General features: G+C 48.5%; 1 protein-coding gene across 1 annotated transcript in view; it reads right to left on the bottom strand.

The window, feature by feature from the left end:
- ACAP3 (ArfGAP with coiled-coil, ankyrin repeat and PH domains 3) overlaps positions 1-25,277 on the bottom strand; it is a 149,283-nt gene that overhangs the window by 77,131 nt on the left and 46,875 nt on the right. The window lies entirely within an intron of this gene.

Here is a 25,277-nt window from a genome sequence, read left to right as displayed (position 1 = left end):
AGAAGCCCGTTTCTAGGAACTTAGATCATCTGGAATGAATTTTCCTTCTAAGCTAACAAAGGGTGCTGGAAAGTGGGTAGTACAGCGGAAGTGGCTACTATCCATGTTGCCAGGACTGCTTGTGCAGTCTTGAGCAGTCCTCTGATGGACCCTACTCCAATTTCACTTATATTCATGTAAAGTGGGAATCATTTAAGCATCGTGAAAAATCTGTGGACCACACCAGGAGTACAATCACACCACGTGCAAACCAGAATGCCTCTTGTTGGCAGTCAGCATCACCGTGCATACATGCATGCCCCACTGCTGAGAATGGACCTCAAGTGACTACGTTGCTTTGAAACCACCTTCATTTCAGTTTGTGTCCTAAACCTGCAAGGGAGCCTTTAGCCAGTATAGGCACAGCTTAGTCTCAAGCCATTATTTCCCTTGAATTGCTCACCGATGCTCGGAGTTTTATACTTGCCTATGTCTGAAGGACAGATCTAGCCTATGCTCTTTCCATTTCTCAGACACTTGTGCTAACAAGAGAGAAGTCCACAGTTGTCAGTCTCCCACAATGTGCTAAATATTTAAATAATAGCCACTGTCCTGCAAAAGGCAAGACCATATTGACACTTCACAATTAATCCACTTTTCTTGGAAGCCCGAGTCCATCTTCAAGCACAGTAATCCAGAAGCTGTCCCTTGCCGAGAGCTGCATGAGGCTGTATTTCCCACCTCTAGACAGTCATTTCCAGGTGTTTAAGGGGTACAGTAAAACCTGCGCAGCCTTGGGTACCAAATGCATGCATTTCCAATTCCATTGCATGGGGTTTCTGAAGCTTGATGGCTCACTTGATAGAGAAGAGGTTCACAAAAACCTTAGGCTCTGGATTTTAAAAATTCCAGCAGCTAGCATGTGCTGGGAAAAGGACTAACAAGGAAGGATGTAATGTCGCATCAGGCAGAATCTATACCGCTATTACAGCCAAGGACGAGATATGCACGAAACAAAGGGAAACGGGAAAAAACATCCCAAAGGCTTCAGTAGATCAAGCCATAAAACCTATCCTCTAAAGGTCTGTGCTGTCTAAAGGTATCACTGACCTCATCATTGTTGTTCTCAGGCAAAACACATTTAAAATTCAGTTTAAATGGGAAACTGTGGAACAAGAAATCATCCACAAACTGGACTTGGTTAAGTGTGGTTTAAACAGGGACTGTGGATTATTATTTTATTACCCGGATTAGCCTTTATTATGACATTCTCCCCTTCCCCTAACCCCCACCTTCCTTCTCCCTTGTCTTTTGTATTCAGATTTCTCTCTCCTTCCTACACTCTGCTTTCTGCTCATCCTTTCACAGCATCTGATGAAGTGAACTTGGGTTCACAAACATCTGTGCTATATATATATCTTATTTAGTCCATAAATGTGCGTCTCTACCTTGCCTTCTAAAGGGATCACCTGCTACCCAGGGTCTCATTCCCAACAACATGAAGGATGAAAAAAAATCAAAGACCAAAGTCACAAGGTACAAAACCAGATCCAAGCCCCATGAAGTTCAGGAAGAGAATTTGCCACTGAAGTGGTGGTTCAGGGCAAACGCTCATGTCTATACATGCTGATAATAATAAAAAGTAAAGATCAGATGGAGATCTACAGCAAGTAGCAGAGGGAACCCAGTACTCGTTTAGCCTGAATATTATTTTGAGAGAAACAAGTGGATAATACCTTCTGCGGGCGAGCATGGTCCCCATCTGGCAATGTCACAAAGCAGCCACCATTTATTACTGTCCTTCTACGTAATCCAAGTGGGACGGGGGTCGGAAACTCAGTTCCCACAGCTAGAAGGCTAGGCACTGAACTACACCACGTTGGCTAAGTCCTTGGCTTTTAAGGAGACTTTCAATCCAAAATCCGCAGGGTTCAGGAGAGAGCAGCCACCAACAGCCTCAGTGAGGAACTAAATGATTCAGACATCATACAGCACATAATATGTGATGATGACATGACAATGGCCGGGTGACAACTCAACATGTGACTGTGAACCCTCCTCCCTGCACATCACACTTATCCCTTCCAGGAAGTGCTGCCTCTTTGGGATGGGACTGGACCTTTGGACTGAATCCTGATGGGGACTGGACAGCTTCAGACGCAGATTTCAGGATGCCTGTAAGCTTGGGGTACTATTTTCTTCATTTTATATTTGGGGAAATTGAAGTTGAGAATGAGCGAGGACTAAATACAAAAAAGACACACAGAGAAATCAAATGGAGCTGGGAGCCAAAAACTCCCCTTTGGATCTGACTGCCTTTAGATCTTGTCCTTATGACTTAGCCAATGACAGTGAGAAAGAACAAGTAGCATCCTCTTTCCTCTCTCTCTTCTCCTGATCTTAATTGGAGCCAGTCAAGCACCACTGTGCTGGGCCTCTCAGTAAGCCTGTCCTTCATGATGTCCAGCAACATAGTGTTGTATTTTCATCTCTCTCTGGAGAAGAGAATCCTATTTCTCACTGGCCTTCTTTCCAGTATTTTTCAACCAAGAGCCAAGGACCAAAATCCTTTAGGCCATTTGAAAATCTTAGTATCTTTTCCTCATTCTGTAATATTGTAATCAGACCCCACTTTTCAGGAAGAAGCAAACCCCTTTCCCTCTTTATTAAGTCTCAAAGCTGCTTGGAAAGAGGAACCCCCATTGTACACAGGGCAAGACGGACTTTGGAGGAGTCACTTCATTTTTGGAGAACCACACAGCACCTAACACAACAGTGACCTGATCTAGGACTGGGGTTTTTTGGTTCCTCCTGCAATACTGAAGTAGGCTATACAATATGAGGCTTTTGCTCCATAGCTGGTAACATGGTAGCAGTGAGGGAGTGCTTCTTTCGTCCCAGGATTTCAGATACTGTCTGATTTTTTATTATTATTAATTTTGAGATTCACAAAGGTAGTGGTGGGTAGACAAATGTTTTGAAGGCACTTGGTGAATTTGGGCCCTTCAATATAAGCCCCTCCACCACCACCTGAAGCTTGCAACAATTCCCAGATTACAGAAGTACTGCACGCTGGTGTTCACAAGCGGTGTCACGTGATGGCCACATGACTATTAAATGCATCATGGAAGAGGTCTGAATCACCTGCTTCCTCTCATGCCAAGATACCCCATTTTATTGCAGCCCTGAGGTGGAGCTCACAAGACCCTGCTCTGCCCTCATTCAGATGCCAGATGAAAGAGGCTGGGCAATCTTGTTGGCACCAGGCATCATCCTAGATCCCACAGTCCCATCTTCGCCTCACTGGGGTTGACCTGAAACTTTGGATCTGAAATGCCTTGGGGTTTGGAGTCTCAAGGATCTTGAGAGAGCATTGAGGCAGCTGCACTGCTCTGGCTTAAAGGCAAGACAAAAAAAACCCCTACAGACAGACAATATGCTCTGCAGCATCAAAGCCAGGGCTAATCCCTTCAGTCCCTGGCACCTGGCAGCCCTCTGGGAACACTCGCCTTCCATTTCAAGGGATTTGGATGCTGACAAGAAGCGCTGGAGTGGCAGGCTCTGAGATCAGAGACTTCTTTCTGCCTGTCACTAGAACAGGGATAGTGTGGGCAGCGCTGCGACAAGCTTCCCACCCATGCGACTTATGCCTGTTCCAGAAAGACTACAGGGAAGGACGCGCATTAATCACCCGGCCCCTTCATATTCAGCCTCCCAGCAATGAGGACTCGTGCTGATGACAGCAGAGCTGCTGTGCAAGGGATTACTGTTCCTATGACAGTAGCCAGTGGAGACCCCAGAGAGGACGGAGATCTTGCCATGTTAAGCATTGTGCACATACCCAGAGTGTGACCACCATCCCTCTCTTGAAGGAATCACTGTCTAGATGTGAGAGCATGTGACTGTGAACAAGACCCGTCTCCCCTAATTACCCCAAATGGGGCAAGACTTGTCACCTTCTCTTCACCTAGGTCAGGAAAGACCCAAAAAACAGCAATAACTTTTGGTCACTTACAGTGTGGGTTGGATTTGACCTAGCATTTTCTTGTCCTACGCCATCCCCTTTGAGCCCACCTGTTCACTCGCCCTTTGCTGTTGCATCAAGCTTCTTGGCCTTCTGCACCTTGTATAGCTCTGATCCTCCCAACATAAATCACCCTGGACAGTGATAGACCCCAATATGTAGACTGCAATGGAGTCTGCATTTTCCCCTACCTTGGGGGTCTTTAAGAGGAGGCTAGACATGCACCTGGCTGGGGTCAGATGACCCCAGCGCTCTTTCCTGCTTGGGGCAGAGGGTTGGACTCGATCTGCTGAGGTCCCTTCTGATCCAAACATGTATGAATCTTGCAGAGCCAGGAAAAGAACCCAGGAGTTCTGGAGCCCGATTCTTGCTTAATGTAGAGGGACACCATCCATTACCTGGGGAAGGAAGAAAGCTTCAGAGGTCTCTCGAGCTAAGCTGACTGACTAACTGAGGACCTGACTTCCATTTTCTGAGGCTGAACTGCTATGCTGCTTGTTTATCTTTTGCATTGCTGTTTATGCACCAATTTTCTTCTCTTATCTATTGCATATGGTACTTCCCAGTCTGCCATTACTGTGGTCTCCATAAACAATCTCTCATAGCTGAGAAGCCTCAAAGAACATATTTCCCCCCTAAGAATTAATTAGTCTGTTTACTTAGCAGCAAATAACCATCTTGTTAAATCTGCGTTCACTGCGAGTTTGGGGATTGTGGCGCAATGCTGTAACACCCCTTCACTGAACTTAGGATCCCCTTTAGCCTACGATATTATTTACAAGTGGGAAGGAATCTTGGACATTATCGTTGTCTCTTTGCACTTAAAAATTCTCTATGCCTTGTCTCTATTCTTCCCAACCATAAGCTAATTTACTATAAGGCAAATAACTTTATCAGAGTGAAGAGTACAGAGTGCATCCTCTGGCACCAGGACTGTATTTGCCCCAGGATGATCCTTCCCTTTCTTTGTCTGGTTTCATAAAATCAGAGTGTCACTTGCCCCACTCTCTGCAACAGCAAGAGGTGTTGAAATTCCATCGGTACTTTGTGCAGAGAGTGTGCTCGGTCCCCAATCGCATAATGATTTCATCTCGGAAAATGATACTCCCCCAAAACAAACCTACTTCTCAGCAGAAGCCAAAACTTCAAATACAGAGGAAATGCCCCGAGTTATTAATTGCTCTTCTGGATTCGAGAAGACAGCCTGGAATCTGGTTTCATTCAACCATATTGGATAGAAAAAATAAGGGCCCCTCGCAGTTTAGGTGAAGGCAGCTGGGCCCTGATGGTTCCCACTGTGCAGGGAAGGGAATGTTTTCCTCTGTGTTAGTACAGGAGTGATAGCATGCATTTGGATCCAGACCTTGACTTACAGAGTTGGCCTCTATCCCTATAATGCCCAAAGGGAAATCCTGGATCTGAACGCCCCTAAACTTGCAGAAGTGGAAAGGTGGAGAAACTAGGATCTAGAATTTTGCACCTTGGGGTCCACATCTAATCAAGCTGGAGAGGCCTTTGCCACAGTGAGCAAGCTCCAAAACAACATCACTCCATTATAAAGCCAAAAGGTATGGACATGTCTCCAAGCTTTATTTCAGCTGTCTACGCCACTGGACAAGCCAGCTGAAAAGCATCTAGCTGCCAGTTCGGCCTCTGTGACTATTACAGTCTGCTGTGCGCCTCGGTTTAACCCCATGCAAAATGGTGCTAATATTCACCTTCCTTCATAAAGTGCTTTTGAGATCTGTGGGTATAAACCCGTGTGAGGGCCAAATTCCACCAGCATATGTAAAGGCACTCCAACGGTGAGAAAATACATGGTACAGGCAGGAGTCGATGAGACTGACAACTAGATCTGATTGAATCTCTCAATTTCCTTTCCAGGGGATATTCTGTCATTTCACTCTGGCTTGGAACAAAAAAATAGAAATTAACTTTCCCACAGAAAGGAAATTACAGAGATTTATCACTTCAGGAAATGAGATGTTTCCATTCAACCTTGGGGGGGGGGGGTTTCCACCTAAACTAAATAAAACAGTTAGCTGTCCTGACTGCTGAAGACCCTCGTGCCACCCCAGCTTTCACGGACTGCCTAATCCCCGAGTCGCGAGCTTCAGAGCTGGGAGCCAGGCCCCAGCTTGAGCCAGAGCATCCAGGCTCTGCAGCAGGGACCCCCAAGTCCCCAAGCTGGGAGACAGCCCATGCTATAGTCCCCCCTAGAGCTGTATTTAGACCCTGCTATGATTTTTGTCCCTTTTAAGCAGGACTTCTCAGGTGAAATGGCAGGAACCCAGGTAAGTCTCCAATGGAAACACCTGGCTCCTTTGTTAGAAGTTCATCAGATTTTTCCACTTGACATGTTGCTTTTGATAAATTGGTATTTTCAGGAAATTCCTAGCTGGGTCTCCAGACAAGGCAGCCTGCACAGGTCTAGAGAGTTAATCTAATCGGCTGCCCGTTTCCAGACACAGGGCCTGATCCTGCGATGGACTGAGCCCCCTTGGCTTGCACTGCTTTCAGCCTGACCGGGGGGAGGACTTTGCACTTAGGTCCTATTCCCACAGGATCTAAGCAGGACAGCTCCCTGGGGGAGCCTATTTCTGTATAAAGGGTCTTTCAGAACGGACTTGATTCTGCCGGCAGAAGGGTCTCCCTGGATGTCAGCCACCCCTGCACAGAGCAAGGGTGTGATCTGAAACCCCGCAGCAACCAAGTATCATTTTTGGTGACACCAGCAAAGAATACAAGTATAGCGAAGTCAGCTTCTTCCTTTAAATCTGACTTTTTAAGAGCAAGGTCCTCCTTAACATAATGCTATAATATCAACCCTTGCTTTCCACAAATACAACTCTGGTGCTTCACTTGCCCAAACTGTGTGGGAAGAAGGAAGCAAGCCATGGTCATTTTGGACAGCCACTAAAATAGATCCAAATCCAACCCACAACTTTATTTGAACTGAGCTTCAGTGCCAAGATCCCCATGTTGCTTCCTTTCTGCTGTAACGATCTGACCCTGGGCTCCCTACAATATCATAGCAGAGGTGCCGGCATTCATAGACCTTGGCTTGAGTCCTGCTGGCCAAATAAACCCAGATAAAAACTCCTGCTACCTCTAACCCTGCCATCAAGTGACCTTGCAGTTTTTAAGGGCAATCCTGAATGGATTGTTTGTGGGGAAGCATTAGTTTAGTGTTGCTGAGAGGTAGCAGTTTGATGGGAGAATGAAGTTGTCTATCTTGCCACAGAATAATTAATACGTAGAGAGCAGTAGCTCCAGCTTCCCCATGCCACTCTTTCAGGGTGTCCCTCTTAACCCAGCGAGGCAGCCCTCTTTCATCTCTGCCCTGTGAGCAGTATGTATGCCAGTTAGCAGCAATATGCTGGCCACAACAAATTTAATTCAAGTAATAAGTGTCTTCCTCTGTGAAGAAGTTACACAAGATGTTCCATCATGGGATTGCAACTCAGTTTTGCTGTGCAAATTGCCCTCAATCACACCATTTTCATAGTTTCATAGTAGCTAGAGTCGGAAGGGACCTAGGTAGATCATCTAGTCCGACCCCCTGCCTTAGCAGGAAAGAGCACCGGGGTCAGATGACCCCGGCAAGGTGCTCATCTAACTTCCTTTTAAAAATCCCCAGGCTAGGAGCCTGCACCACTTCCCCTGGAAGCCGGTTCCAGGCCCTAGCCGCCCTGACTGTGAAGTAGCGCCTCCTAACATCTAATCTAAACTTACCCTCCGCCAGTTTGTGACCGTTATTCCTGGTCACTCCTGGCAGCGCACGGGGGAACAGGGACTCCCCCAATACCTGCTGATCCCCCCTGACCAGTTTGTAGCAGGCCACAAGGTCCCCCCTTAGCCTTCTCTTGTGGAGGCTAAACAGGTTCAGGTCCCGTAGCCTCTCCTCATAAGGCCTGCCCTGCTGACCCCTGATCATACGAGTGGCCCTCCTCTGAACTCTTTCCATATTGTCCACGTCCCTCTTGAAGTGTGGCGCCCAGAACTGGACGCAGTACTCCAGCTGCGGCCTGACCAGTGCCGCATAGAGGGGGAGGATCACCTCCCTGGACCTGCTCGAGATGCATCTGTGGATGCATGACAGGGTACGATTGGCCTTCTTGACTGCCTCCCCACACTGCCGGCCCATGTTCATCGTGGAGTCAATGACGACTCCAAGATCCTTTTCCGTCTCCGTGCTGGCAAGAGGGGAGTTCCCCAACCTGTAAGTGTGGTGCCGGTTCTTCCTCCCCATGTGCAACACCTTGCACTTATCAGTGTTAAACCCCATCCTATTCTCATCCGCCCACCGTTGCAACCTGTCAAGGTCAGCTTGTAGCCTATTGCACCCTTCTAGTGCACCCACATCCCCCCACATCTTAGTGTCATCAGCAAACTTGAACAGGGTGCTTTCTACCCCCTCATCCAAGTCACTGATGAAGATGTTGAACAGTGCAGGCCCGAGGACCGAGCCCTGCGGAACCCCACTGCCCACATCCTTCCATGTCGAGAAGAACCCATCCACTACCACCCTCTGGGTGCGGCCCTCCAACCAGTTGGCGACCCATTTGACCGTGTGGGCAAAAAAATTTTGGTTTTCTGTATTTCTTTGCCATCCAAAACTCTTGGGCTGTCACTTCAAGCAGTCCTGTTCCAGCTTATGCAGCAGCCACAGCAACTGACTTGGACTGAGCATTGCTCCTAGCAAGAGACTCGTGCCTATGGGCTGTTTATTTCTGTTCCCTGACTGGAAGACTGAGGCCTTTACAAAGAAAGCAGAATCAGAGACTTCAAGCCAAGCTTCTGCAGCACAGGCCAGGGTACAGAGAGAACTAACACAAGTGTATCTGAGCCTTTCAGTATCCACAGACTCGCTCACAAGCATTAAAAACTGCCCACATGCAAGTCCTGGGCAAAATGAAAGGCATAAAATACCAGGTTTAGCAGGAAGGTAAATCAGCAGATGACACTGGAATGGGCATTGGTGAGGGCAGAGAAGTATTTGCATGCCCATACTTGCTGCATTTTAGGGATTCCTTTAACTCAGCTCTAGTAAAGTTATAGTAATTTAGACAGAAGTAGGAGCAATGGCCTCAAGCTGCAGCAGAGAGACTTTAGGTTGAAGATTAGGAGGAACTTTGGCTGGTCAAGCACTGGAACAAGCTTCCTAGAGAAATTTTCAACAGCAAATTCCACAGATACTTGACTGGGATGGGTCAGTCAGGCATGATCCTGCCTTGAGCAAGAGGCTGAACTACAGGACTTTTTAAAAAGGTACCTTACAACCCTTTCCTATGTCCTGAAGGCCTGCACTGGCATCCATGCATGGTCAACAGGAGTTCAATCTCCTGTGCCTTAGCAATGGACACACAACAACCCATTCAAGCAGCTCCAGAAGCAAGGATCTGGCTGTCACTTCCCCGAGCCCATTCTCTCAGCCTCTGACTGGAGCAGTTCTTCAAAAGCAACTCTAAAATCAGAATGGAAATCAAGACTCCCTTGCAACCAGACTGAACACAAAATCCTGGTGACTCGCGAGCCAAGTATAGCTCCTCCACTCCCTACAGGGGTTTCTGACCATAACCAATATACCACCAGCCCTTTGAAACCGTTTCCAAAAGCGAAGGCTATTTCCTCCTTAAATAATGTGGTGCCAAGCTCTTTTTTTTGTAGCACAGATGGATACCCAATAGGAATGCCAGCCAGCTTGACAGTGCCAATGGCAAAAGCCTTGCTGAGAAACAGAATAATTAAAGGGCTTCTCTCAGGCAGTCTTTTCCTGCTATTTCTGTGCTCTGCGCTTGGAAGTCACGTGCCTTCATTCATCGTCATTCTTCTGTCCCATCCGGACTCATTTTTTCCACTCGGTTTCTTCTCATCTATGATGGGTATAGATAGAATAGCTGTCTGAAAGCAGAGGTTTATTTCTGCAGCAAAGAAAACAGCAGATGCTGGTAAGCTGAAGGCATCAAACTGAGGCTCTTGTGACAAGGTGGTTAAGATGTCGGGCTTTCTAGGCGGACCAAGCTGGGAGATGCAGGGGGAGCATCTTCAGTTTACACCCACCTTTATCGCTCCCTAAAAAGGATCCAGTGCATTTGGAGACTATGGACCCAAGACCCAAGGGACATGAAATGATGCAAACTTGTCCAGGGAGACACGCCATGTGTGAGATTTGAGCTTTACGTTGGTGCAGGGAACTGAAGCTAAACGGCTGTCACATTTTATCTGAGGTGCCAAAGGGATGCCAAGAGGCCAGTGCAGGCTCTTGGTATCCAAACCTCAGCATCGAGCAGGCAGGGATGAACATGTGATTGGTAATATTTTTAGCTGCTGTCTTATTTAGAAGAGGGAGCAGCCGCCTGGAGGACTTGTGCGAGCGACGTGCTAGGAAGCTAAGAGAGAATGAATACAGGACACCCAGATGTTGCCTGAATACTCCCCTTGGTTGCCTGTGAAAGCAAGCCAAAGGACCTCAATCATTTGCTGTATGTGGCCCTCACACAGCTGTGCCACTGCCTCTTGGCCCTGGCACTAGCTGTCCTTGCATCAGTGAAGTCCTTCTGACCCACTGCCTTTACACCGAGTGGCCCAGAGCCCTGCAGTGAGTTCTGACAAGCCAGGAAGCAACATCTGGCGTCTCTCTTCCTAGTGCATGGAGCTCCCCATTGTCCCCCTCGGGTCTACATGCATTAAGGCCAAATAAATGCATTAGGATCCCTGCTATTCCAACACATTGCAAATGAGCTGGTAATAAAGCCAAGCCATGTTAATGAAGAGCTCTCTCAGGCCCATTTCCTGTTTCAACCCACTCCTGTCAAGAAAGATCTTCATTAACATGGCTTCGTACAGCAGATGATTGAGTAGATCATCTACCTGGAGGAAAAGGCTAAGTTAGGAAAATATTTTAGGCCTTTAACTCTTTATGACAGGGGATCTTTTTTCAAAAATGCCCCGTGCTTCTGAGAACACAGCTTCATTGGGCCCATCACCAGCCTTCCTGAGTAGCCAGAGCACCAGGGCCTGCTCCTGCCTTGCTGGTGTCAATGGGAAATCTCCCACCAAGTCTTCCCACCACATGCGGATCATGATCTTGGTATCTGCACAGAACATTTTTGCTTTGCTGCGTTAGGTAGTGCTCACTTAGCTGCCCCAAGACTAGTTACGAGGCTTGGATCCAGTCCAGCTTTCAGGCTTTGGGAACATCTGGTTCGGGTCCATCCTAAAGCAGATGCAGTAATGTTGCGTCATGCCCAGTTTGGCAGACTGTTCAGATCCTTCCCAAAAGGGTTTGAGAAGAACATGGAGGGTGGTGGTGACCTTCTGTCCTGCAAGTAAACTGAGGACCCCAACCAGAATGACGGTCTTACCCTCACAGCTGTGGTGTCAGAGCCTCATCCTGAGGGAAATAATAAAATTTACTCAAAAATTGCCCCCAACTCCCTTCTTGAGTAATGGAGACCTTGGGACAAAGTCTTTGCTGGGGTCATTTTCTGAAGTCACTGGAGGGACCTGCGACTAGGCCATCTGAGGCACCCTTGATGGAAGACAAGATTTTGATCTGCAGTGACACCAACCTGGAGGAACACCACTGAGACCAAAGGAGTGGCACAGGCACAGCAGAAATCAGAATCTGTCCCAGAGTGGGTGGATGCTACATGCTGCTCCTGTGATCCATGCTGTTCCTGGGCACCAGCCACCCTTGTGATGCATGCCACTTCTGAGCAACACCCAGGTATAAATAGGTGTTGGCAGTCACTGTGGCTTGTCAAGAATGTCTTGGAACCTGACCCAGATGTCACAAATTCACATGGCTGCAAGCATCTGGCTGGAAACCCACGCAACCAGGACAGGAGTGAAGTGAACTGCATTACTGATCCTCAAAAAACAAAGTCTGAATTAGCAGATAGCTCTGGGCTGTATTAGGCACCTCCTGGCTGTGAGCCTTCCTTGCTTCCTAATGCTCTTTTCTTCCTTCGCATGCTTTTCCAGACCTTAGGTGTTTCCATCATGAGAGGAGCAGGGAGCAAATCCAGAACCTAAACCTTTAGCTGCAGTTGGCCAGTGTGAAGCATGGCCCTTCTGAATACTGTAGAGAAGGGATGCGGGGCCCTTGTTTCAGAGGAACTGAACTATCACTATCAAAGTGAAGGAGAAGATTTTCATTGCCGTAAGCCAAGTAGTTTTCAGTAGATGTTTAGTGGACAGCTGGCTGCACTGTGAAAAATAATACCCTGTTCTCTGAGACTAATGTGTAGAGGCTCTGCAACAGGCCAGTAATTCCCCACATCAGTGGGCCTGTGCAGAAGCCCCCGTCTGGGATACCTGGAATCACTAGGGCAGGTGAAAATTAAGGCCAATTAGCAGACTGGTTGGGTGAGTCCAGCACTGGACTTACAAGTGGTGCTTGCGCTTGGCAGTGCTGGGGCAAAGCAGGCAGAGGATAGAGATGGGATCAAATAGTGGTGGGTGCTACAGGCGAGGGCTGGGGTGCAGTAAAAAAGCTGTGCAAAAGGACCCTAATACCATCCCTTACCTAAAGGCAGTGATGAGTGGACACAGCTAGTGGGTGTTGCCAACTGCCATTTTTCCAGTCCAAGCTGTACTTGCCCAGCAGTAGCAAATAGGATATAGGGACTGCCAAAGCAAAAAAGCCCCAGGATGACTAATTAAAGTTACACAAGCTAAAATGGTCAATATATTATCAAGGGCTGAGTAACACATGCTGTCTTGGGGCAGTTGAGTGAATGCAATTACAGCTTATGCTAAGCATTGCTCTCTCTTTAATTTGGCAAGCCTTGGAGTTTAGCCACTGACAGAGAGTGTGCTCAGGTGATATTTCATAAGTAGCCACCACTAAACCACCAGTCTATTAGCCACCATCAGAAATAAGTGTGGGAGCATGTCACTCCTCCATTGCAAGTCTATATCCACAGACACTTTAGAGGTAAGCTTCATCATCTTTGGCTTATTGGTTTTTAAGTCTTTGTTTTTAAGGTTTTTAACTGCTTGGTTTATTGGTGAATTCAGCTCATGTGTGAACAGGCTAGGATGTGATCTTTTTGAAAGAACTACGATGCAGACTTGTCTTCACACTCCCCACCCACCACCTCCGTAGCAAGGTGGCCAAGGCAAGGTGGGTGAGATTTCTCCAACAGAAAAATCAAAGCGCTCTCCCTAGCAAAACAAGCCTTTAAAAAATTAAACTGTTACCTTGGCTGTAAGTTACAAAATTGTGCAATTCCACATGGCTTCAGAAGCATTTTGGTAGCAAAGCATGAGAAAGGCATGCAAAAAGGCCCCTCCAGAGAGTCTGAAAGTATCCACAGCCCTTCTAGGAAATCCTAAAGATTGTCACACCCCAGCACCCACTCTCCCATTCATTAATATGCCCAAAGATAAGTCATAATCATGTGAATACCTGGTGCAAGCCAATGAAACTTCTTCTGTGACTCTGCATGCATCAGAGATCCCTTCCTCATCCCTGAAAAGCTGATGTTAAATTATCTGACATGAAATAAGTAGTCCCAAAACCAAAGCAAAGCTCTTGGCCCTCATAATGGCACTGGTGTCTGCTTTGCAGACCCTCAGACACTTCTACTGCTAGCATCATCATGACCAGGATCCAGATCCAGCTCCTTCCAACTACTCTTGGTGGACCACAGGAAAAACTAAAAAAAAACCCATGGGCTTCCTAGTATTTCACTAGTGCAGGGAGCAGAGATGGCATCCAAAAATATAAATGAATTGAGTCAGCTCTTTACTTCTGTTGCAGATTGGCACAAATAGTGCTGCTAGGTCCATCACAGGATGGGGTCCCCAAGGATGGCCACATTACCCCCAAGGCCCCATGACTATGCCAGTTCAACCCTATGTGCACCCTCTAGTCTCACCCACCACATCTTGATGGACTCATAATATAGGAAGGCTGTCTTTAAGCCTACTTGGGCATGGTCCTGATAGGACCCACGGGGCTCAGGGAAGTCTGTTTCAAAACAGATGTCTCTGGGTCACCCCAGCCTTATGGGCTATATGTGTGACTCTAACCTCCCCTTTACCACACCCCAAGTCTCAGGGATGGCATTGACACAGTCCAGGCCTTGCTGTAATTTGGCCCCCTTATCTCTGCACCTCACTGGTACCTGGGCTCTCCAGCACCGGGGTCTGTGCCCCCCCCAAAAATGCTGCACTCTCTCTCACACCAGGGTCTCCACACTGCAACAGACCCCCAATGAGGCCTCCTGCTTCCCCAAATAGCCTCACCAAAACCACCAGTCTTATAAAACAACAACCAAACATAGGCCTCCGGGCTATAACATAACACAAACTGCAGAAGGTGTGCTCTGCCCCTTTACATTACTAGGAACAGCATTTAAGTCAGGCCTCCTCCCATCACTTACTCTAGGAAGGCTCCTTCCCTTCAGCCACCAGCAGAGAACTAAACTTCCTAAGCCCCGTCCTGGGGTTTATATGGGCCCAGGGCCCTGCCCCATCCGGCCAACTGACCAGGTGCAGGTGCAGGCTAATTACCTCATTAGCTGGTTGCCATGGCAACCTGCACCTGGGCTCCTGTCTGGCTCTTTGGGCTCTCCCCAGGCAGTTTCTGCTCTTCTGAGGAGCAGGCCCTGCGACGATGTGCGGAACAGCAGGCCAGTCCAACTTCGCCGTGGTCCTTTGTGGTGCTGGGCAGTATTGTCCTTCTATGTGTTTGCACCTCCCCTTGCACATTGGGCCTCTTATCTGATTGGGATACTTCCACAGTGCAAGCTGAGGAGGAGGACGGACAAATGCGGCGAAGGGTAGGAAAGACGATCCCATTCTTTCCTGATGGATCAGAGTGCCTTGTAACTCAGTGGGACCTCATGTAGTCAGAAACAGCTATTAATTAGCATTAGTCACAACTTGCCTGTGACTTGTCTGTGTTGACAGGATGAAGTGGCAGGTGTGAACCTGTGGGAAGGCGCACGTCTATTGGTTGGACGAGAGAGCAGGGAGGCAGGACTGATGAGGCTGTCACTAACACATGTAACTTTGGTGACATAAGCCAGCTCTGAGTCTTGACTTCCGCATCATTGAGAGGATAGGCATGTGCTTTACAGGGGTGTTGTGAGACTGAAGTGATTAATTCATGTTTGCAAAGCTCTGGGAGATCCTCAAGTGACAGGTACTATAGGAAAGCAACGTTGTATATTGTAATCAGTGTTATATTAATAAGCCTTAGCATTAAGCAGTATAATAACACTAAACAGCTTAGGCCGGAAGGGATCAACATAGGAAAGCAAGTTGGCTGTGTTTTACATCATGGTAGAAAAATAACCCCAGCTTGGCTTGACGTTCCCCTGCTTAACTGAGAGTCTTGGACATGTGCACACACACCACAATACTGTAGAAAGTGAAGAATGTAAGATATCTGACACTCAATGGGATAAAACAAGTAGCAAAGCCATGTTATAAATGTTAGGTTACTGCTGGGACCAGCCAGGGGAAGAAATCAGAACCCCTGCAAAATGTTGCTGAAAATGTCTTGCAACTTAATCTTTTCCATCTGAGGCTGTAACAGCATCTCGTGAACAATACATTATTATAGAACCTGGGAGGCGTAGTTATCATTATTCCCGACTTTTCCAAATAGAGAAACTGAAGTTCGGAGCGAGAGAGAGAGAGAGAGAGAGAGAGAGAGAGGCCCAGATTTCTACCGGGGGGCATGCAAATGTGAGCACAACTGCAGGCCTCACTTACATGTGCAGGAAAAGGTGCAATTGCCTAAGAAACGGTTAACTGAAGAGCCTCTCCGCTGCTCACATTAGGCATGCAGTTTTGCCCCTACGCCCTCTGAAAATCTGCCTCCAAGTCTCACAGTTTCAAAACCAAGCCCTGTTTTCTGGGTGTTCCTCTCTTGTGTGCCCCACTTTGCCACTTCCAAGCCTGTTCCCCAGGCTGGCTCAGGCCAGGGCCTGATTCTGCATTGAACTGAATTTCAGTCCATGACCGCTGACTCACAGGCTGGCTGTGACCTTCTTGCCGTTCTCTTAAAGGCTGTCTGCACTGCCGTGCATGAACTTCCCCCAGCCTGCGCTAATGGAAAGCAATGTCCCTGGAGCCCTGAAGGGTACCCCACGTGCAGCCCAGCTGTTCCCAGGCTGGACTCTCTCAGGCTTGTTGAGTCTCAAGCATCTCCACCCTTGAGAAACCGTACGTGAAATCAGTCTGTGTTCCCAGCAACCCTAGCATAGGGAGCCATGATTTTGTACCTCATGCTGTACATGATCGGCATGCTGAGTGGGAAGGGAGCTACTTTGCAATTCCTGGAAACCCACCTCGTATCAGTAATAGCTGTGTGTGCACAATCCACTTGCAGCAGCAGGCAACAGGAGCCCTGGGGCTAGCAGGAGAATTGGGCATTCTCTTGCAGTGACAACACCCCCACGAGAAGTATTTCTGGTGGCTAGGAAAAGCAAAAATTGGAGGGTGCAGGGATCTAACTAGTTCGCCTGGGTAGAGGCAAGCTTATTAAACTATCCAAACAATCCACATCTCTGCCTAAAGTGATCTAAGGTTTGCTTTTGGATCACAGTAGAGATTTTAGAGATCTGTGGAACGGCATAGCCCAGGGATGCTAAAATTACAGCCCATGGCCTGGATCCAGCCAAGAAAGCCCTGCTATCTGGCCCCCGTTGCTGTCCCTGGGTCTGATCAGACCCACACAGTGTATATAGCACATGACCATGGCATGGGGCCAGTTCGCAGGCTTGTTAACACACCATGTGCAGTGTGGGTCCCAGACTGGCCAGAGCAGCCAGGCTGGATCAAGGGAAGGGGAAAGTAAAGGGAAAGGGGAAGAGGTCCACGTGCCCAATCCAGCATGCAGACTAGCCCTGCGTCACCCATCGAGCCCACGCATCCAGCTGGCGAGCATTATAGCCCAGCCCCTGGCACGGATCTTCGAGAACTCCTGGCACTCTGCTGAAGTGCCCGAAGACTGGAAGAAGGCCAATGTGGTGCTGATCTTCAAGAAAGGGAGGAAAGTGGATCTGGCTGACTATAGGCCCATCATCCTGACCTCTATCCCGGGGAAGGTCCTAGAAAAAATTATTAAAGAGACCATTCTTAACAGACTGGCTGACGCCGACATCCTGAGGGATGGCCAGCACAGGTTTGTTGTGGGTAGGTCTTGCTTGACCAATCTCATTTCCTTTTATGACCAGGAGACCTATCACCTGGACAAGGGAGAGGAGATTGATGTCATATATCTTGACTTTAAAAAAGCCTTTGATCTGGTATCCCATGATCACCTCTTAGCAAAACTGGCCAATTGTGGCCTTGGCTTCACCACGATCCACTGGCTGGGGAATTGGCCCCGTGGTTGGACCCAGAGGATGGTGGTTAATGGAAGTCAATGGTTGTGGTGCCCTGTGACCAGTGGGATCCCCCAGGACTCTGTCCTTGGACATATACTATCCAACATCTTCATTAATGATGTGGACATTGGTATCAGAAGCAGACTGGCCAAGTTTGCTGACAACACCAAACTTTGGGGTAAAGTGTCCACACCTGAGGGCAGGGGGGTGATCCAGGCTGACTTGGACAGGCTCAGCAAATGGGTGGACAAGAGCCTGATGGTGTTTAACACCAAAAAATGCAAGGTTCTCCACCTTGGGAGGAAAAACCCGCAGCATGCTTATAGGCTCGGCAGTGCTACGCTGGCTAGCACTATGGACGAAAGGGACTTGGGGGACATAACTGACCACAAGATGAACATGAGCCTTCAATGTGATGCTGCTAGTAAAGTGAGAAAATGCTGGCTTGCATCCATAGATGCTTCTCAAACAAATCCCGAGACGTCATTCTCCCCTTGTACTTGGCCTTGGTGAGGCCGCAGCTGGAGTACTGCATCCAGTTTTGGGCTCCACAATTCAACAAGAATGTGGAGAAGCTTGAGAGAGTGCAGAGAAGAGCCACGCGCATGATCAGAGGTCGGGAAAACAGACTTTATGATGAGAGGCTGAGAGCCATGGGACTCTTCAGCCTGGAAAAGTGCAGGCTCAGGGGTGATCTGATGGCCACCTATAAGTTTATCAGGGGTAACCACCAGGATCTGGGGGAACGTCTGCTCACCAGAGTGCCTCAAGAGATGACAAGATCAAATGGTCACAAACTCCTGCAAGACTGTTTCAGGCTGGACATAAGGAAGAATTTCTTTACTGTCCGAGCCCCCAAGGCCTGGAACAGCCTGCCATCGGAGGTGGTTCAAGCACCTACATTGAACACCTTCAAGAGAAATGTGGATGTTTATCTTGCTGGGATCCTATGGCCCCAGCTGACTTCCTGCCCCAGGGCAGGGGGGCTGGACTCGAAGATCTTCTGAGGTCCCTTCCAGCCCTAATGTCTATGAAATCTATGAAATTTGACACCCCTGGTATAGCCTTTGCCCAAAGGAGAGCCCAGACACCATGCCATGTTGTGATGGCCGAATTAAATTTACAGTGCCCATATAAAATCCTCTGGCTTTGCTCCTTGAATCCAAAAGGGATGAGCTTAAAGAGTATGGACCGGGAGTTGTGACTCCTGGTTTCTATTCCAGGTAGTCACAGGTCCTTTGAGTGGCCTTAGGGAAGCCACTTACCACTATTTCTGATCTTCACCCTACCTATTTAAAACAGTGAGAAATTAATCCCTCCTCACAGCACAAGGTGCTAGGGGCGTTATTCAGAGTGCTTTAGATAACAGTGCTCTGTAAACCAGGAGCTGTGGGCACACTTATTTAGGAAGCTTGCCTTTGAACTGGAGTGAACCTGGGCTCTTCTGGCAGGCTGCATGGTGGTGGACCGACCCCCTTCCATCACTAGGTCAAACCCGAAGAGGCTGTTCAGCCATGACACAGTCCCTCCCTCACCCGGAAGGACCAGCCGCTCGACAAGAAGCTGCCACGCTCCCTTTCAGAGGAGCAAATACTTTCTCCTGCATTAAAAAAATATAGCACGGGTGTTTCTCAGAGCTGGCTCTTGCCCTCCAGTCTTCCCCCTGTGCAGATGCTAATGGGCACTGTGCTGCTGGCGGTGCTGTCCCAGGCCAGGTGTGCAACTGCCTGTGGTCACAGGAAGTCCTGCAAGGCCATTTATAAAAGGAGAAGGGTGCTGTGTTCACTTCCTTGGTAAAATTCCAGCGTGGGGAATCCCGGCACCAACGCTACCTCATTTCCCATCATCAGCTGTTACCCTACCATGACGACATGGGAACAGAAGGTAGCTAAAAATAAAGAACCTGAGAAATGCAGACAGTGGATGCTGGGGAAAGCTTTAATGGAGCAACTATCAGCCTCCTTAAATAAGCATCTCAAAGCCCCCTCCCCACCCCATATTCACTGCCCCTCTTCCCTTTTTTAACTTTACTTTGCATCTCCCTGTCATGTGAGCAGAAACCATGGCAACAGCTCCATGGTGACAGTATCCATGACATCCAGCACCAGTAATTGCTGTGGCTTCCAGCTGAAAGCTGCAGCTTGATTTGTGTGGCTTTTTGTATTTCCTACTAGAAATAGCATGGGACCAGTTGCATGAGGTTGTGTATTTTAGAGGCGGTGAGGGGCTAAGTAGAAGTTGTGGAAAGGGGCAGGGGGTTAGCAATTGAGGGGCTCACTGAGTAATGAAAATGTAGATGAATTAAAATGCTGCCTGAATCTTTTACCTACAGCGGCCAAGGAAAGCTTTGATTGTCTACTTTCTCAAGGCTGCAGCTGCAATGAGTTTGCCGTCCTCATGCACTAGGTAAGAAAGGACCCACGCCATGAAGTGGCCATCTGTCTGCCTACCTCTGCCAAGCAGCAGGGCAGATCTCATCTTTGAGGCCTGGACCGCTTGGCTGATGCTCCGTGCCCCAGGGCTCAGTGCTGAACCAGCACTGCCCAGAGAGCTGGGAAGGAGCTGACCCTAGGAGCTACTCCTGAAGCTAATGCTTTGAACTTAGGTGACCGCCTCTCTTCGGAGGAAGCAACAGCTGTTCGGAAACATGAACGAGGCCTCCCCTAGTTATCATAATGCATGCAGAGGACAAGTGACTTTCTCAGCACCAGCTGGCAGAGCCATGAGCAGGACGGGAGCGTCCCTGACCCCTGTCGCATGCTGTGGACCCTGGAACCACATCTGCTGCCACTGGATGGTAAAACACCAGCCCAATGTGGCAGCACAAGCCTGACAGACCCCACAGCCTGCAGGGGGGGGGTCCCAGGGAGCCTGCCCGCACAGCCAACACGGATACTTTCTCAGACCCATCCCTAATCCATCCCTCGCACACAGCAGGAGCTGGTTATAGACACCAGGAGCTCACGGCCCCTAATTACACACAGAAGAGCTGGGGGGGGCTGGAGGCAGAGTGTTAATTTGGAATTAAGTTGCACCTGAGGCTTTTGCTGCTTCCCCTGTGGAGGGTCAGGGTCGGGGAGGGCTGTTGCCATCTGCTTTTCATTTTCTTTCTTCCTACGAGCTCTCTAAGCCAGTTCTCTTCCACGAATGGCCTGTGTGTAAACCAAGCACAGTCCTACTGCGCCACCCATTAGCAATCCGCAGAGCCCCTGTTGCACAATGACCATTTATAATCAAGCCAGGGCTCTCCTGCCAGCCGCAGCCCTTGTGTGTACTGGTCCTTAACCCCTGCCCTTGTGCACTGCATTCATGCCTCTTTAAAGGCACAGCTCTTACAGGAAGTCTCATCACTCCAATGTTTGCTTCACTGGCTCTTTCAATACCATAGGAAAACCCAGTCCTTTGAAGTGAAATTGCTATGGCCTTGGGATCTATTGCTCCTCTCACATCAGGATAAATCGGGACAAATTCCAAAGGAATCAGTAGACCCAATCAAAAGGAGAAGAAAATCATCTCCTCTGCTAAGCCTTTGCTAATGGGACCGCTTAGAACCTGCTCTGGAGATGGTTTGACACCAGCTGCCCATCGGGAGCTGGACGAAGGCCCACTACACTCATTCCCATTTGACTACCTGTGCTGATTGGAGAGCAGGCAACCAGAAAAGAACCGTGCAGTTTTCAAAAATGCCCTCCCCCTGTCTTTCTAACTGAAGTTATGAATTTTGGAGAATGTCAGCCATTTTTCACGGCATGGGAAAATGCTGGTGAAAAGGTATCTCAGACTGTGTGAGCCAAGGCAGTGATTAAATAAATCTGGTGTCTCCGATTGTTAATTCCACTTCATAGCAGCTCTGAGGCTGGAGGTTTGCATTTTACACTGCTCAAGGGCTTGGCCTTGCTCTTCTCCCAGCGGAGTCAGCAGTGACACTCCCACTGCGTTCAAACTAGTTGGAAATAATACTACAAAAACTCCACCCTTGACATCCTAAGGCCGGGTCCTGATTTTACAGGCCATAGTGTCTTACAGGAGTGACAACAATAGGGTTACCATATGGCCGGGTTTTCCCTGACCTGTCCTCTTTTCGGATCCTCCCATCTCCATCCAGGCATTTTTTTTTTAAATACCAGTAAATGTCTGGCATGTTGCTCCTCAACATCAAAGTTTTTCCCAGCAATTTCCAGCCCCAAGGAGCTGCTTGGGGCTTGGGGCAGTGGGAGGAGGACAATAAAAAGCTGGGGCATCAAGTGTTTTGCGTGTGGCCCTGGCAGCTGCAGCCAGGTAAGTGTGTGTGTGTGTGCATGCATTTGTGCATGCGTGTGGCAGGGTGTGCAAGGAGGGTGGTTGCCTGCCTGTGCTTGGAAAAGCTGTCCGGACACCAGGGCTGCAGCAGGTCAGGGAGGTGGGGGGGACATGCCAGTCCCTCCAGCAGGGGAAGGGGTGAGGGGGACCCTTTGGGGACCACAGGGAGCTGCGTGGCTGGCCCCACAGCACCAGGGCTGGTGCCCTTGCTCACAGGGATGGGGCAGTCGCTGCAGGGACTAGGGGGCTGCAGGCTGGGAGTGAGGGGCACTGGCTGGGTGGAAGTTGCGGGGCACTGTGGCTTGGGAGCGAGGGGCAGGGCACAGGCATATCACTGCCCCCTACCACACAGTCATATTACTACCGCCCAATACGTGTCCTCTTTTTTGAAGCTGGAAATATGGTAACCCTAAACAAAGTCGCAGAAACAAACTGCAAAAAAGGCAACAGGGTAAGTGAGAAAACTTGGCTCATGCGTGCCAAGGAGAGCGCTGTGCTTCTCAGATGCTCAGCATCACATGCCTGCCCACCTTGCTGCTCATAACCCTGTATCTGCAGCCTCTTCCCACTACATGTGAGCCCACAATTCACGGCTAGAGAATCGGACTCAGCATGAGACAACCCAGGGAGGAAGTGCCAGGGTGCTCAGGTCTCCTGAATGAAGACAGAGGGTGAATGTCTCCTTGCATTATGTTCTGCGCTAGGCTCAAGAGGGCATTGGAAATAGATGTTTCCTCTCATAGGCCTAAGGAAACAATCCCATATGCAAGCCAGTGATAACAGAGGGACTAATGCCAGGATTGTGGCACCCGAACTGCCTCCCTAGGGAGCACGTCAGCCTCAGCAGCACTGGCACCCTCAGGACATCGGGGCCCTAACGAGAGGCCTTTATCTCAGTGAACGCTGCACTCTCTGATCCCTGCCAGGCAGCCAGCCAGCTTGTCCTGAACTTTTGCCTGTCTGGTCTGGATTTCCTCCTTGGATGCTCTCTGAAGACCATCTGTCCTCGGCAGGGAGATCGGACACAGATTCCCCCACCCTTCCTTCTCCCCGCCACCACATTTCCACACACACCTTCCATCCCAACGCAGAGCGGCTGCCCCTCGCCCACGCCGATGGACAGACATAGGCTTCTGTGGGATTTGAGTTTGCTTTCTGGAAACCTCAGGAATGCAGCTTCCCCAGGAACCTCTGCCCCTCGCTGAGGGCTCCTAGCCTTGTGTTACTGCTATGAGGAGGGAGAGAGCTCTTCCTGAAGTCCCTGCTGGCTGCAGCATTCACACACAAAGGAAATATAAATGCTTATCCGGCGCTTTGGCAAAGTATATGCTTGCTGAGCTTACAGCTCCAGAGGGAAGTCTCCTTGCAGCTGGGGTCACCATGCCTTATTCCAAGGGTGGGGTCTTACATATGCTAAAAAGCGAGCAGGAGTCTGGGCCTCAGGATCTTGGGTAATTCATTTACCTGCTCCCTGCCTGCGTCTCCACCTGTAAAATCTCTGCTTCTCAGGGGGCAGCTCGTGACACTGCATATAGCCTTTCCCCATCATTAGATCAAAAGTGTTCTAGCAAGTCCACTTAATGCTTGTTACAGAAATGCATTAGCAAACTCTTAGTGGTGACAGGCAAATCAGCCTTTCCTCCGGAGCAAGAAAGCACCCGGTTTAACTGCCCATCTGGATTGTGAGCTGCTGCGCCAGTTCAGACTAGGTGTGAATCTATTTAGTAACACAAATGCCTATGGAGTTTGCTACATCAGGGGACAAAGTCGTGTATTGTGATTCTGGCAGTGGCCAGTCCTTTATATGAAGGTGAAATTCCCACGTGCACGTGGCTGACTGTGTGATGCAGGTTTCCTCCTGACCCCAGTGGGGACCTGTGGATTGTCTTTAAAGCAGGAGACTTGCTTGCCTGAGCTTACCATGCAAAGGTCGGTACACGTGTAGGGTGAGAGGTGTGTTACCAGCATCCCCGCTTCCTGCCCAAATTCCTGAAGTCTGTAATAGGCACCTGATTATCACCTCAAAGGAGCTAGAAGCTGTGACATTTATTACTCATTTTCTTCCCCGTGATTAAATCAGGATTAGTACATTTCCCACAGCCACTGCTACATGAGTGAAGCTGCAGGGGCCGTTCAGCTCCTTGCCTTCTGGATACAAAAAGGCACCAACAGCAGACACAACACCCCAGCAGAGAGCTAATTACATAGCCAAGGCACAGTGCTCTCATCCTGTCTGAATAGACTGCACAAATATGCCACACCAAGGACCAATCTTAGGCACAGCAACACAAGAAGAGTGACTCTAGTCTATGTGGATAGATAGATAGATAGATATACTGCATATGTGTATGATATATGTGTATATATGTAGATACATAGATATATGTATATATAGATACATGCAGGGGTATAGGTTGTAGCTGTGTTGGTCTAAGGACATAGGCAGACAAGGTTCTTTGGGTGAATCTGATATCTTTTATTAAACTAACTTAAACAGTTCGAAAAAAATTTTAGCAAGCTTTATATATATATGCTTATATGTGTATGTGTGTATATATACACACATACATATATATACACACACACACATACATATATCATACATATATATCTCTATATAATATACAGGCATATATATACATGTATAATATTTATAATGCATATATTATACATAATGTGTATATATATTATATCATGTATATGTGCAATACCCATGATTGCTAACCTCATGCTCTAGGGGAAAATGAAGTGGCCTGTACATATAGCAACAGGAATTGGAATTTACACTTGGCAAAGGGTGGCTGCTCAAGAAATTAATGACAGACTGGAGCACATGCAGGTTACTTAGACTCTTCTCTCTCTCTGGTTTGATGGAAAACAAGCCTTTGGTCACATGGTACAAACCGAGTCGCGTGATTTTCCTGAATGAAGGGAGGAGGTTTCTCAGCACCTGATCTACGGATATGCATGAGAAATAAGGAGGAAACACAGCAAATTTTTCCCAAAATTAATCAGTGGAGTTATTCCAGTCGTTAAGCAGAGCACTGCTAACACCATTCATTGGAAGATGCATCTGAAGGCAGTAGCGATGTCATTCTCGCCTGGCCTTGCAAGCAACCAAGTGGTAAATTAACCAAGAGGTGGATGGCCGTAGCCAGCAACGTGTCTTGGAAGCCTGCAGATTTCTAGCTGGCCTTCTCTGTGCCTCCACCACTTGTCAAGCAGAAGGGCACCCTTCTCTGCTGTGAATGCCCAGGGTTGCATAGATCAGAAGGAACCTGTGTTTTGCCTCTCCCAGTTGAATGCTGCTGCGTTACACATGTTCATCCGACCCCCATACAGACAGTATGCATCCTGGAATCCATCACTTTTCCCAGCCAAAAAGAAGGTTCCAGGAAAATTTATCTTGAGCCCTTAACCTTGCTGACCCCAAGCAAGACAGCCCAGCACAAACATTTGCAAGCAGGGTGGGAAAATGCCATTGGCATTCACTGTGCTCCCCTTCCAGAAACCAGAAACCCAAGGAAACTGCAAGAGCCCGAGGGCTGGTAGTAAATCATAGAGGGAAATTTAAACAAAAGCTTAAGGTAAAAAAATAACCCCTGTGGGGCTGTTTACGC

This window comes from Crocodylus siamensis, chromosome 12, assembly GCF_052110815.1.
Source record: "Crocodylus siamensis isolate JL-2025a chromosome 12, ASM5211081v1, whole genome shotgun sequence".
In the NCBI taxonomy this organism is placed as follows: Eukaryota; Metazoa; Chordata; order Crocodylia; family Crocodylidae; genus Crocodylus; species Crocodylus siamensis.
This window is presented reverse-complemented; position numbering and strand designations above follow the sequence as displayed.